The sequence below is a fragment of the Punica granatum genome, chromosome 5 (assembly GCF_007655135.1).
Source record: "Punica granatum isolate Tunisia-2019 chromosome 5, ASM765513v2, whole genome shotgun sequence".
NCBI lineage: Eukaryota > Viridiplantae > Streptophyta > Magnoliopsida > Myrtales > Lythraceae > Punica > Punica granatum.
The window spans coordinates 27,259,130-27,272,771 of NC_045131.1; the positions used below are offsets into that span (position 1 = coordinate 27,259,130).

At 33.9% G+C, this 13,642-nt stretch overlaps 1 long non-coding RNA gene across 1 annotated transcript; it reads left to right on the forward strand.

Annotated features, from left to right (window-relative positions):
* The first annotated feature begins 5,962 nt into the window (after positions 1 to 5,962).
* Positions 5,963 to 7,087, forward strand: LOC116208120. The gene is made up of 2 exons (XR_004157009.1): positions 5,963 to 6,522; positions 6,607 to 7,087. It is a non-coding gene; the product is annotated as an uncharacterized LOC116208120 (long non-coding RNA).
* The last annotated feature ends 6,555 nt before the right edge of the window (positions 7,088 to 13,642 follow it).

The window sequence follows — 13,642 nt, forward strand, 5'->3', positions numbered from 1 at the left end:
TCGCAAAATCACACGATTATACGATTCACAGGGGATTAGCGACTTTGATTTCACCTCGGACCAAAATCTTAGAATCGTGATAGAATCGTGTCCAGAGTCGTAGAATTGTAGAATCGATGCGATTCTACCGATTCTACATTAGGCTCAAAACTAAAAATTAGGCCAAGCCTAGTCTAGTTGTTCGGCCTATAAAGCAGCCCAACTGGATTTTTTTTTTCTCTTCTACTGATCGATGAATGAATGGAGAATCAAGTATTGACTTTTGAACTTTGTCGAAGTCTCGAAGAAAGAAAAGACTCCAGCCCTAACTTTTCCTATTGTTCAAATCTTACCTTCTCCTGTTGAAATTGCCTACTTCCCCCTTTCAAATTGCCAATTGTGATCATCGTCATTCCTCATTCGGTTGAAATTGCCGATTGCAACCGTGTTGACAAGCACTGCTTTGTGCTGCTTTCTGTTGTGCGTTGATGACATTGGTATTGACGATGAAAATTTGGATGACATTTGATCTGTTTGTTCATCTTATGTTCTTGTATTTCTATTTCGAGACTTTGAGTTATGAACTATGATTTGGTTTCTCTATATATGCTTTTTTAAAAATTATATGTAGAATATTACAATTCACGATTCGATTATACGATTTCTCATTCCATGACCCTCGATCAATTCTAATTAGAATCGCGATTCTGACAACCTTGGATTAAAAAGTAAAAAATAATATTTTTTCTTTTTAATTTAAGAGTGGTTCTAGCATGGGACACTAAATAATGTCCTATTGTGGGACACTAATCCTATCCATTAGATATTCCGACATGAAATCTTGATCATTCATAATTTACATATTTTGCCCCTCAAATCGTAGTCCTTCAACTATTCATTTAGCGGTTATAGCCTATGATAATTTGTACTTGTCCCTCACTCATTTTGACACATGGCTTAATCACACCGTCAAGCATGTCTGCATGTGAGACAAAATGTAATCAGGTAATGGGCGAAACCCGATCCTAATTAATTGAACTAATACCGAACCGATTGTCTAGTTTTTTGCAAATACGATTTGGTCTTATTTATTCAACCGATTTGTTCGATTTTTCAGTAGTTCATTATATCGCCTTTTACCAGCTTCTTTGGTTTTTCATTGGCTCATTCTATTTTTTTCAACTTCGATCACCACGTTCGATCATCATCTAGCAATTGATATACATAGGTTTCGACCTTTTCGATCATCAAATTGTTTCCACAAACAACCAGTTTTTGCATCTCTTTGTTCCTAATTGAATATTTGGTTCACCGAAATTGAAACTTCAACTCCCTCATTAATTTCGCTATGCTTTCAATATGAAAAAAGTCTCTTGTCTAACGTCCCGCAATTACGACAGGAAACTAGTTTCAATTACGATGGCCAATTCCTATCAATATGTTTTGCTTCACTTCGTCAAACCGCACCACGGCTCAAGGTTTCTCGCAGTATTCTCGAAGAGTTCGTCGGACGCCGGCCATGTTGATATTTCTCATTTTTTTCCCCGACCTCCGATCAATTTTTCTTTTTGGCGACGATAATTTTCCCTATGTTATTCTCTGATATTGAGGGATATTTTGCAATTTTTTTTTCTAATTTCAAGGATATTTTGTTCGTACATTGAATTGAATTTTCTTTCTAAAATTGTTTTGTATTATTGGTTCAAGCTAATTGTCCCGTCTCTTAGAGATAATTTGTGTTCTAAATAGTCCTAGGAATATAATGTTTCGTTTGGTTTCGCAGTTAAAATCACAAAAATTTTAACTTTAACATTAATTCAACACACTACACAACAAAAATACACATTTCCCTAGTAAAAAATTTTAACTTTAACTTCAACTCAACACACTACACAATCATTTGTCCTTTTCCACAATCAAAATCAAAGTTACTTTAACTCTGAAACCAAACGCACCATAAATTTCTATAGGAGGGAAAACAAAACAAAAACATCAGTGAAGAGTATCCTGATAAAAAATTAATAAATTCATATATTTATATATTGGCCTAAGCTCTATAATTCGCTTAAGAATATCTAACTAAAGTGATAACAACGAGTAATTATTAAAGACTTCGAGCAATAATGATTTTGGTCGATTGAATGACTTGCCAAAGCCGATCATCATATTCTATTCTTATTTATAGTCTCGGTTGTTGATGAATACAGTAATGATGACGACGATTGATTGAAACAAATATTTGGAATATAGCTAACTTTTATCTTGTTTATTTATATTGGCACAAGCTAATTGTAATGTTAGCCATAGCTAATTTGTGTTATAAATAGTCTTAGGGATATAAAATTCTTCAGGAGGAAAAACAAAAACATAAGTGAAGAGGACTCTCATGAAAAACTAATAAGTTCGTATATTTATATATTGGCCTAGACCAGTTTGATAATTCACTTAAGCAAATCTAACTAAAGTTTGATTGAATGACTTGCTAAGGCGGCCTTCATATTCTACTCATTTTATGGTCTCAATTGTTGAGGAATGTTGCAATGATGATGACCATCCGATAAAAACAAATATTTGGAATAAAACTAACTTTTATTTTGTTTCTTTATATTGGTTTAAGCTAATTGTCATGTCTGTCACAGCTCATTTGTGCTATAAATAGTTTTAGGAATATAAATTTCTTTAGGAGGGAAACCAAAAGTATCAGTGAAGAAGACTTTGATGAAAAACTAATAAGTTCTTATAATTTATATATCGACATTGGTTAATTCTGTAATTCGCTTAAGCAAATTAATCTAAAATGATACAACGATTTATTGTACGGTTAGAGGAATCGTATTTTTTAGTTTTTTTTACCTATTTTCTTAAATTTAATTTACTTTTTTAATTCCATAATCTTAAGGATAATGATCCCCATAAAAACTAACATTTCAAATTTTGAGGAAGTTAAATTAGGGAAATTATTTTTTTCTAGATTTTTATGGGACAACTAAAAAGAAAAGGCAATCGTTTGTTCACCGGAAACCATCATCTTTGATAGCATTCATCATCTTTAAAATATGTTGAGCTTTAATGCAACAATCTCGTTTCCTTTCAATAAAATCTCATTGCCTTTTCATAAATTTGCGTTCTGCCATGTTGTGTTCATCCAACTGCACAACAAGACAACCACTAATGGTCGTCTTTAGCATGTAGGAGCATGGCCGAACATAAATTGTTCATGAAACTTAATCATAAGTTGACTAATTTCATTCATTTAATTCACTTGATTATGTATTGTTTCATTCAGTTTTAATTCTCCAAATGAAAATCTAAGTCCGTCTTTCTATTCTTCGGCGATGATGGATGCCATGGCAGACGACGCTGTTTTGGAATATTTAAACCAAGTCTACGCATTAGACTGATAAATCCGAGCCGATTCAATTATGAATAGTTTTATGATAAACCGATTTTCTAGAAAAACCATTCGGTTAAAAAAAAGTCGAGTTGAGTTTGTCATGGTTTGGGTATGAACAGTTAAAGGGTAGGGTAGTAATTGTGACACGTGTCGACGTCGACATGCAACACATCATTAATGTAACATTTTTTAATTTGATCCGATGATATTGTAACAAGATTGAAAAGACTACAGGTTAAAATGTAAGTTTTAATACTTAAAGGGTGATAAAAAGTATATGTCCCACCATGAGACATTATTTATTGTCCTATGCTAGAATTTTTCTTAATTTAAATATCATATAATTTAAAATAAAATAAAATAACTGAAGGATAATATTGTCCATTTTTGTTATTCTCCCCATTTCTTTCATTTCAATCTCTCCTTATATTGCGCTCTCTTTTTCTTATTTTCCAATCCTATAATATATCATATTAATTTTTCTTTTACACCTTTCGCGTGTAACGCAGGTGCCCTCTAGTATTCATAAAAAATAAAATCTTGAGTACATGTAAGTAATTGTATTAATTGATAGACATTGTATTTATTCAACTATCAATATAATACAATTATACATTAAAAACGTCTCGTTCATATCCAAATTTTATTTTGCACATTTTTTGAAATAGTTCTACTTAAAATTCTTATTTTCACAACTAAATTTTTTTACGTGCTCTTAAATTAGTATAGTTAATGAGTTGTAATAATTCATATATATACTTAATTATTTTTTAGTAAATTATTCTAGTATCTATTTTCATAATTATGTATTAACTCATTTATGTGAGCATTATTTTTTTGCAAATTTATTATATATATATATATACAAAAGAAATTAATATCATTATAAATAATTTTCCAAAGTCAAGTTTAACAAGATATGGTATATCCCTTTTTTTCTTGCAATTTTCAAATCTATTACAATATATAAAAGTCGATAAGCGCTTATGAGACGCCGTATTTTAAGAACATCAGATCAATTGTCTTTTATATTCCTTGGAAAATTTAATTATTTAAATGAGATTCATATATTTCCCTTTTTTTAACCCTCTTTCTAATCGGTTAAATTAATTTTATCAATTTTTTTAATTAGATTAAAATCGAAGTATTATCTCTAATTAGTCCAAGTTATTTGTACTCATTAAGACAGTTTCTTGAAAAATAAAACAAAATATTATTCGATAATTTGAAAAGGTATCTCTAGAATAAAATATTCTTCATATACTTTAATTGTTTTCATACTAAAATTCCTATAAGTAGAACTATTCCTGACAAATTAAGCGGATAAAGTTAAGTTTGTCACTCTACCGAAAGAAAAAGGTTATGTTTGTCAACCATTTCTCTTTCTCCTAAAATTTCTCCAGAATATAAAGTCAACTTCACGTTTATGATACAATTCCCGTGCAATGCATGGATAGTCAATATAAAGATATTAAAAAATAAAGAGTACGACGAAAAAGCACCACGCTTGCTCAAAAGTTGAACCTCCCAGCTCATCATTCTTTGACAATTCTATTCTCCAAATAACTAATTTAACCTTGAAAACATATAAGAAATTCAAAAATTTCTAAAATATTTACAATTATTCCCATATTAATACTAATACACTTAGAAACATGAAAATCTCATTGTTAATGTAATACAAAGCAATATTTTTCATTAATTATATTATTAAAAATATTACCTTACATATACATATATATACTCGACTTTACCCGCATTACACGCAATATTTATAAACTTTTGTGATAATACATTTCTAAAAAAGTCTAATAATTTATTTAAAATATTGGAAATAGTTTATGGTAAAAATTTAAATAAATAAACCTGCTCTCAATAACTAACGATGAGCCGGGTTTTCACTTCCGTGGTCGAAATAATGATCACGAGTTGGACTTCTTACCAAACTCGGGTGAGAGAGTGGGTAAAATTGACTATGAGGCTAGTTTTCTCTTCCGCACTCGGATTAAACACAAGCCGTGTTTTGGCTACTTTCAACAATAGGTTGATATAGTGACACCAAATCTCCTAAAAATTCAGACTGATATATAGTGACATCAAATCTCCTATGAATCCATTGGATTTTTTAAAAAAAATTTCACGTGAAATTCTAAATTCTCAATGGTATATGATTATATTAATGTAGTTCGTTTGGAGAACCTACATTTATATTGTTATTTTTTTTAATTTACGATGTTTTTAATAATATTAATTTTATTTCATTCTTCTCCCTACAACCAGCCTGTCCTGATCTGTTTTGAGGCCCCTTTGGTTTGTTCAGAATCAACCCCTGAGCTTTCTGTTGTGTTCTCTTGCGGTCCCCTATATTTTCTGGTTTTTTTGTGCAGCTGGGGTGTGCATGGGTACAAGGTAGAACTGGAACCGGTTGGACCCTACTCTAACGGGTAAGTTCTGGGTAATTCCAATTAGAAACAGGGTAAGGTCTGGGTAGAAAAATTGAGAACCGGTGATTTTCGGTTCCGGTTCTTACCTACTGGGTATCTAGAACCGGAATCGATATCCAAAACCGCATGATATTAAAAAAAGAAAAAAGAAAAAAAAGAGTAAAGTTCGACCAGTCCCCTCCATCTCCGAAATCCCTAATATGCTCAGTTGTGTCTGAGCTGAGCTTCTAAATCCCTAATCTGCTCTACCCAGTCCCTTCTGTCTCCAATTCTCCTTCAACCTTACATCTTCTGTGCCTGACGACCAGAAAGGCGAAGACCGCTGTGAAGGCCAGCTGGGTGGAACTGAGGAGGGATGAGATAGAGATGGGGAGGTACGATAGCCCGAATGTGTATATGTAGCCATCGAGGCCGAGGAAGAGCCCGAGGCCCACGCTAGCCAGGACTAGTCAATGGTTGATAAGCACACGCGGGGCATGGACCTGGGACTGGTTAGGACCCCTGACACGCGATAGCATGTGGGAGAAGGCGATTGGGATGAGAAGCATCGGGAAGCCTGTTGTGAAGAGCCACGCATTGAACCATTTGCGCCTCTCGCCAGGGAGGTAGTATACATGAAGGGCGCAGTTGAACAGTACGAGGATGATGCTGTTTATTTGGTCCTTCCTGATCATCCTTTTCCCCTGCTACTGTTGGGTCCTTAGGGTATTCTTCGGCTTGCTTTCTCCCCCATTAGAACTCTTCCTGAGGAAAGTGATAGACCCCTCTTTTATACTCCTCTACATGCAGGCAGCTCGTTCAAACAGTTGAGGGAATGTTCGACAATCTCCCAGCACCAGCGCTTCCTTGATGGGCCCATGCAGGTTATTGATAACCATATGTACTGCATCTTCCTTTTCTATGTTCCATTTTGCTTTAGTTGCTAAATTCCTCCATCGATTAAAGATAATGATTTCAAAACCAGGCTGCATTTTTTCATTCACCAGATCCAGTATCAGCCGTTTCTTGTGTTGTTTCCTCTATCGCGCTGCTGCAAGTCTGGGCGCGACCAAGAAGACAATGAGTTAAGTGTATCTGGTTTTCGGTGTTTAATCATCCTCTCATGTGCAACACCATTAATGAATATGCAGCTGAAGAGCAGTAATTCGTTACTTGAATGAATCAGCTCCATATATTAGGTCCTGTCCTGATCCCATGGCTGCTGTTTGTCTTGGTCAATTCATAGACATGAGCATGTGCATTTGTTTCATTTATGCAAGTTTTGGCATGACGAATTGAATCAAGCAGTCTGCTTTGCACTGATCTAGAGGAAGTCATAAGTTCATCTAGTTGTTTTTGAAGTTCTTTTAATTTTGGAATAGACATTATGTTCAACGATCTTTGCTGTTTGATTGAGTTAGGCAAAAAATAAAATAAAATAAAATTTCAGGTTCCAATAGGGTACCCGGAACCTATGGTATAATACATGTTCCGAGTAAGTTCTGGTTCCATGATTCAACAGGGTAGGGTCCGGGTATCGTAAAAAAAATAGGGTACCCGGAACCGATCACCCCTATGTGCAGCCATAGGAAGTCCCAGCATATTCTATTTTAGTCCCTGAACTTTTTACACCTTTTTGTTGGAATGAACCCCTGCATTGTTTTCTGCAACTTTCAGTTTGATCCCTTGAACTTTCTTAGCCGTTCCAGTTTGGTCCTGCCTTTTGTTTCTGCACCTGTTCAATCTGTTGCAACTGTTTTGGGCTGGTTTTCCATCTCAGCCCAACTTAGTTCTAGTCATTTTTCGGTCCAATTTCATGTACACTATATTAGATTGTAATTCGCTCCACTGTGGTCATGAGTCATATTATAGGTAACTCACATTGTGTGTAATGTGTATATCATGTGGTATTGTGTTACAAGACACTAAAAAATTCTATTTTTTGTCAAAAATAAATTCTTTTGTGATATTTTTAAAAATTAATATTTACTTGGTGAGCCGTTATTGACTAGTGATTATATGTGACGTGATACATCCGTTACATGTAAGATTTTCTCGTATGTTAGGGCATTATAAATGTAGGTTGCAAGTTCATTTTTATGTTGCATCTTCCACTTGCATAAATGGGCAAAATTTGTGAAAGTGGTCATGAAGTGCTAATTTACAGTTCTGAGGAAGTACGATACTTCTCTGGGTATAATGGTACCCCAAAGGCTCAAAGTCTTGATCCTTATATAGTAGACTGAGCCAATAATAATTTTTTTTTTCTATTTCTAATACGATGACGATTCCCAACGAGTATCGAATCTGAAACCTTAGTTACTAGGCGAAAGCGTACCCCTCTGTACTACACTCTCTTTGATTGAGCTGATAATAACTTAAGTGGATAGTGATGGCGCAGCCACTGCAAGGTCGTTGAAATGTAGGAGAGTAAGGGCCGAGACACGGTGGATATAGAATTTTGGCGTGGTCCCGCTGTCGAGAGAGAGGGAGAGAGTTTCTAGAGAGAGAATGAATTTCTATAGGGAGAGTGCTTCGGCGGGAATGGGCGTTGAAAGTTGGTTTCTTCTTTGGGAAGCAGCCTTATATAGCTGCGGGCCGAGACCGCCAAATTGGTTTAAGGCTACTGTCCGGATGGGCCGAATCTATGGGCTCAACATATCGGGTCCAGGCCTATTATAAAAGCCCAATTCATATTGTCAACTAGCATGGTCCATATCAGCTGTCACATATTTTTGGATGATTTTTCTTCGTTCAAAAAACATAAATATTTATTTTGGAATTAATTGTCAACCCAAATAATTGAATAAGTTTATTTAAATTTTCTGTTTCCATTATTTTCTTATCTTGAATTTTTGTCCCCAGTACTTAAGCTTGATGTTTTGCTCGCTTTCCCCCATTTTTGCTATGTATTATGTATATACATTCTACAATGTATGCGTCATCGTTATGTCTTCTAGTTGAATAATTTAGGTTCCTATTCAGCCTTGAGACTGGTTTCCTTAAATAGGTTAATGGTGACTCTTTAAGCCTCTCGGGTTTCTGAGGTAGTCAAATCGGTCCTGACATTGAGAGGTACTTGGTGTCGATTAGGTATTAACAACACGAACTTTCAGTATTCCATGCTTCGAATCAGTATGTTTGATTTGGCCTGAATCTAAAGTTACTATCCAAGAAAGAAACGACAGAGTCTCACACGATGAACCGCAACATTTTTTAATTGTTTAATCGCATCAGTGGTTACTCCTGTGGATATTGTTATCGATCTTAAAAACCACCGCAATTAGGTGAAGATATCGTTTATTTTAATTTGATAAAAAGAACGCTGCTAAAAACTGCATCGCAATATTATTAATGTATTTTAATTCTCTTCATTTCAGTCCGTTCCACTATTTGAAGTCATTTACTCATTTTTATGGTTTTTTTTTTCGGTAGGATCATTTATATGGTCTCTAAATTAGATTAGACATATATATATATATGCTCGCGCTATCCAAGTTATAACATCATATTTTTTTTATTAATTTTTTTAAATACATATAAGATGTTACGCCATTATGACGTATCTGAAAATATATATATATATATATATATATAATTTATAGTTAATAGTGTGTCCTATAAAAATTAAAAACGTTTTAATTCATAGAAAATATTAATATCTATTCTAGATACATACAATATATAGAAGTAGGAGCACTGCATAAGAATGTGTCACGTAAGACGAGTCTAGACTTTAATTAAGTGATTTTTCGAGTCACAACCTATCGAAGAATTTATTGTACTAACGATTATTTTCGAGTTTCATCATTTAACTTTATCCGATTACAATTATATCAATCACGCATTATGCAGAATTTAGTTTATACAATGATAGTAGATACTTTTCATATTATCGAGTCGCCATGCTTAAAATTGATATACAAAACTTCGGATGCATCTCATAGATTTAGTATTCACTTTTAGAGAAGGGTACATGAGAGGGAAGCACCCTCAAAAGTTAAATCTTAGTCATTATTTGTGACCTAACTAATTGATGCCAATGTAGTCCGGCCGCTTCTCTTCACCATTAAGAAACTAAAAAAGGCGAATGAAAATTCCAACTTTACGGTCTGTCCAACTCCGTCCTTTTTTAATTATGTCTGCACACATTTAGTGCATTATTGTATTACCTTTAGGTGTGCGTTCTCACGTTTCTTTTAATTAATTTCCATGAAATCTTGGGGCATATTCCATCGTTGTGGTGGATTAATGTGTTGCCAATGTGTACATTGACGTCCTTGATGAATGATGGAGTAATATGCTCTAATTTGTGGCCCTAACACGATCAAGTTAGTTCGAGAACGTAGAGAGATAAAGACAGCACCAACAAAAGGTTACGAATCAAAATATGATAATGGGTGTAAAGTCCCTAACTGAACATGACTTATCAGCCTATATGGTTATCCATATTTAAACCATGCTCGATTCGAGAAGCATACTTCTATCCGGGTTGCGTTGGTCCTTTGCTGAATCAACGGAACGCTTATAAATTAAATATCAATCAACAAACTTAAGATATCTTACTGACATTTACCCGTATTGAGTAATAAATAGTTAAACCACGCAGTATCTAATAAGGTTAATGAGAAAGGAATCGTAATGTAGTGGCACTAGACGTCGAATCAGAATCAGGAGTCTTAGATTTAATCTTTACTAGTGGGACTTATGAGTCCCTCTATTTCTCTTTATTTTCTATCATTGTACTCGGTTACAGGCCTATCTTACGATTGAAAAATTAAGTTAATCTTTGAGATTGATGGGTTGTGGCATCTTAAAATTTCACGTGGTATTAGAATCTAAATCTGACATGCCGCGCATACATTTGCTTCTCATTTAATTAATTCCACGCGATAGTCCTTTAAAAATAATACAGCCCATGCATGAGAGGTGATGTTGAGCAATTAATAATTAAACTATATCATATCTAATAAGGTTAACTTTTTGGATTAAACGGTTGTGAAATCTTAAACTTTCATGCCCTGTATATAATGTACATGGGCTAGTTAAGACACTGCTTTTATTGAATTTAGATCAAGCCAAGTATATATATGTACTGTCAATTATGAATACTTGAAATTGGAGAATAAGAGAACCACAGCTAGACAGCTAAATAGCTAGCTAGCTAGCAAGTTAATGTCTAAACATGAATTAGTTTCAATCAACAAACATAAGAAATTTCGTATTTTTTTTAAAAAAAATCTCTTCTAATTCCATTACATGTTTCTACAAAGGGTCTTGATTTTGAAATTAAATTAGGAAAAAAGAAGGGCCACTATCATATATTTTATGTGGGAAACCCACTAGGGGAACAAGCAAAGGGAACCGTCCAAAAGCCCACTATGCACTGATTTACTGGTTGACTCCCTTTAATTATATTCCTTGCTTCTTCTATACACTCTGTCGACAGACAGATGTGATAGTCAGTCCAACAACTGTGCCTACACATATTTTTATGGTACCCGAATCCCCTCTTCTATGGGCACTTGGATCCTTCATTTTATTTCATCATCTTGGAGGATCCAACTGATTAACCCTACTTAAGAAGGTATATTACCCGCATGATATAACATTTAAGTAAGGTCCGACGTAGACAAATAAAAAGGAACATATAGAGTGAAATGAGTTTTACTGTAGCTTATAATGATATTGGGAGGAATTTTGTAATTCTTGGCTCGATCTTGATAAGAATTCCTCAATTTTTCCGAATGATTATTCATTGCATCAAATTAAAAGAGAGAATATCTTTCCAATTAAAACGCCCATCCCAACTTTCAAAAGCGCAAACAAATAAGAATATGAGAAAGTTGAGTGCAAAGATGAGATGTTGAGGGGCATTTGTTTCTATGTAAAGCTCGAACTTTACATAGTATTTTATGTCATTTGTTTGTAAAAGTTGTAAAAATTAGTCATTATAACTATTTGCTGGATTTAGAACTTTATAGCCGTGATCAGTAAAAACTTTCCATTCAAAATGAGTGAAATTGTTAGAAAGAAGATGGAGAAGGAAATTCAGATGTTAGAAAGAAGATGTAAATTTATCTTCTAATTGAAGAAAAAGTTTTAGCGACCTAGCACAAAATATCGACTCGAAATTAAAAGATTTTAAGTTTGATTTTTGTGTGTGAAATTGCTTGGTCTTTTTATTCATTTTATATTTTATCCTTGAATCAGAGCCATGGAAAAAGTTACAGCAAATATGATAAATTCTACAGCAGATTCACCATTTTTCTCCCGAAGTTCATCTCAATTTTAGTTTAATATATTTGCAACACCAAATGGATTCGTCCAACTTTCCCATGGGATATAATTTTCCATGTGTTTCCTCTCACGTAGGCAACACAACCATCACTCAAAGAGAAGAATTTTCTCGAATTTTGATTATGTCTTCCGTGGGGTCATGCAACGTAGTCATTATTCCTCTGTTTGCCTGCCAAGCATGACGCACGACGTTGATGATGCATATACACGCATATATGTTCCAAATGTCTATACATGTTTTATATCTGATGACTCCGATATTCCGCCTGAAAATAAATGAGTTTCAAATTTAATACTTGTGAAATTTCTCGTGCTATTTTATTAAAAAGGAAATGATAGAACAAAAAAATATCAAACAAAAGGAAGGATAGGCAAGAAACATACATTTATTATATAGACTCGGACTTCATGTTGATGAAAAACTTTTACAATGAATTTTGACTACGTTACTGGCATATAGTTACAAACAAAAATGCTAAAATCCTTTTAATTAGTGTTCCTAAAAATCATCCTTATTCAATATCACACTCCAATTTATTGAATAGCCTTAGAGATCATATAAATTACAACTCAGGTCATCGTGAGCGGAATTTTGAATTAGGAGGAGTTTTCGGTTGATTATTATAAGAATATGACAACACTCTATTACGATCTAACGTGCTCAGGATTTGTAGTTTCCATAGGTTGATTTTTCTTTTCCATTAATTGCTATATGATGATGATTAAAACGTAATCAATATCGTGCGTATTTTTACTTGAAACGCTTTTTTTAATAACGAGGGGTTTTGGGCTTCGCTCTTAATCCTCTTAATCCTCACTATCCACGTGAACATCTTGCAAGCTCACGAGATATGTTAGTTCGACCACACAGGTAGTGTAGGTGGCCCAATAAGGAGTATTCTCATGCATGGTCTCTTGAAACGTATTTTCATTCACAATAACACAACCAAACTAAGTTTTGCAAGAAATCATCTCCTTCTCTTTGAAGACATAAATTTTTTTGTGATCCTATCTTACCGCATTACATATATAAGAACATCGCATTATTGTAAAATAAGATCATTTCAAATTTTCTTCCAATGATAATATAAAAGGTTCATCAGTAAGTACATTTTCTTTCAGTAATCTCTAAATTTGCGTAAGACATTACTGTCCTAGTTCCAAGAATGCATCAATCAAGGTTACTTCTCTTGCGTTTGGTTTCAAAGTAGGATTTTAAAATCAGATTTTAATTTTGAAAAATAGTGGTATAAATGGGGCCAACCTTTGACTTTGTATAAGTTATTTTGTTTTGTTGTGGGTAAAATTAAGTTAAAATAAGATTTTAAATTCTAACTATGAAACCAAACAAGCCTTCATGTCCCAATTGATATATTTTTCGGGATTCAAAATCACGTTCTCCTCTTTACGGGAATGATGCTGCTTACTACACAATAGTTATTTTGGATTCGGCTCTATCTGTGGGAAAAATTGTATGAATTCTCCACTATTTCTTCGTGCTTCCAGTACGACATCGAAATAAAAAGCGGCCCATGATCCTGCTATC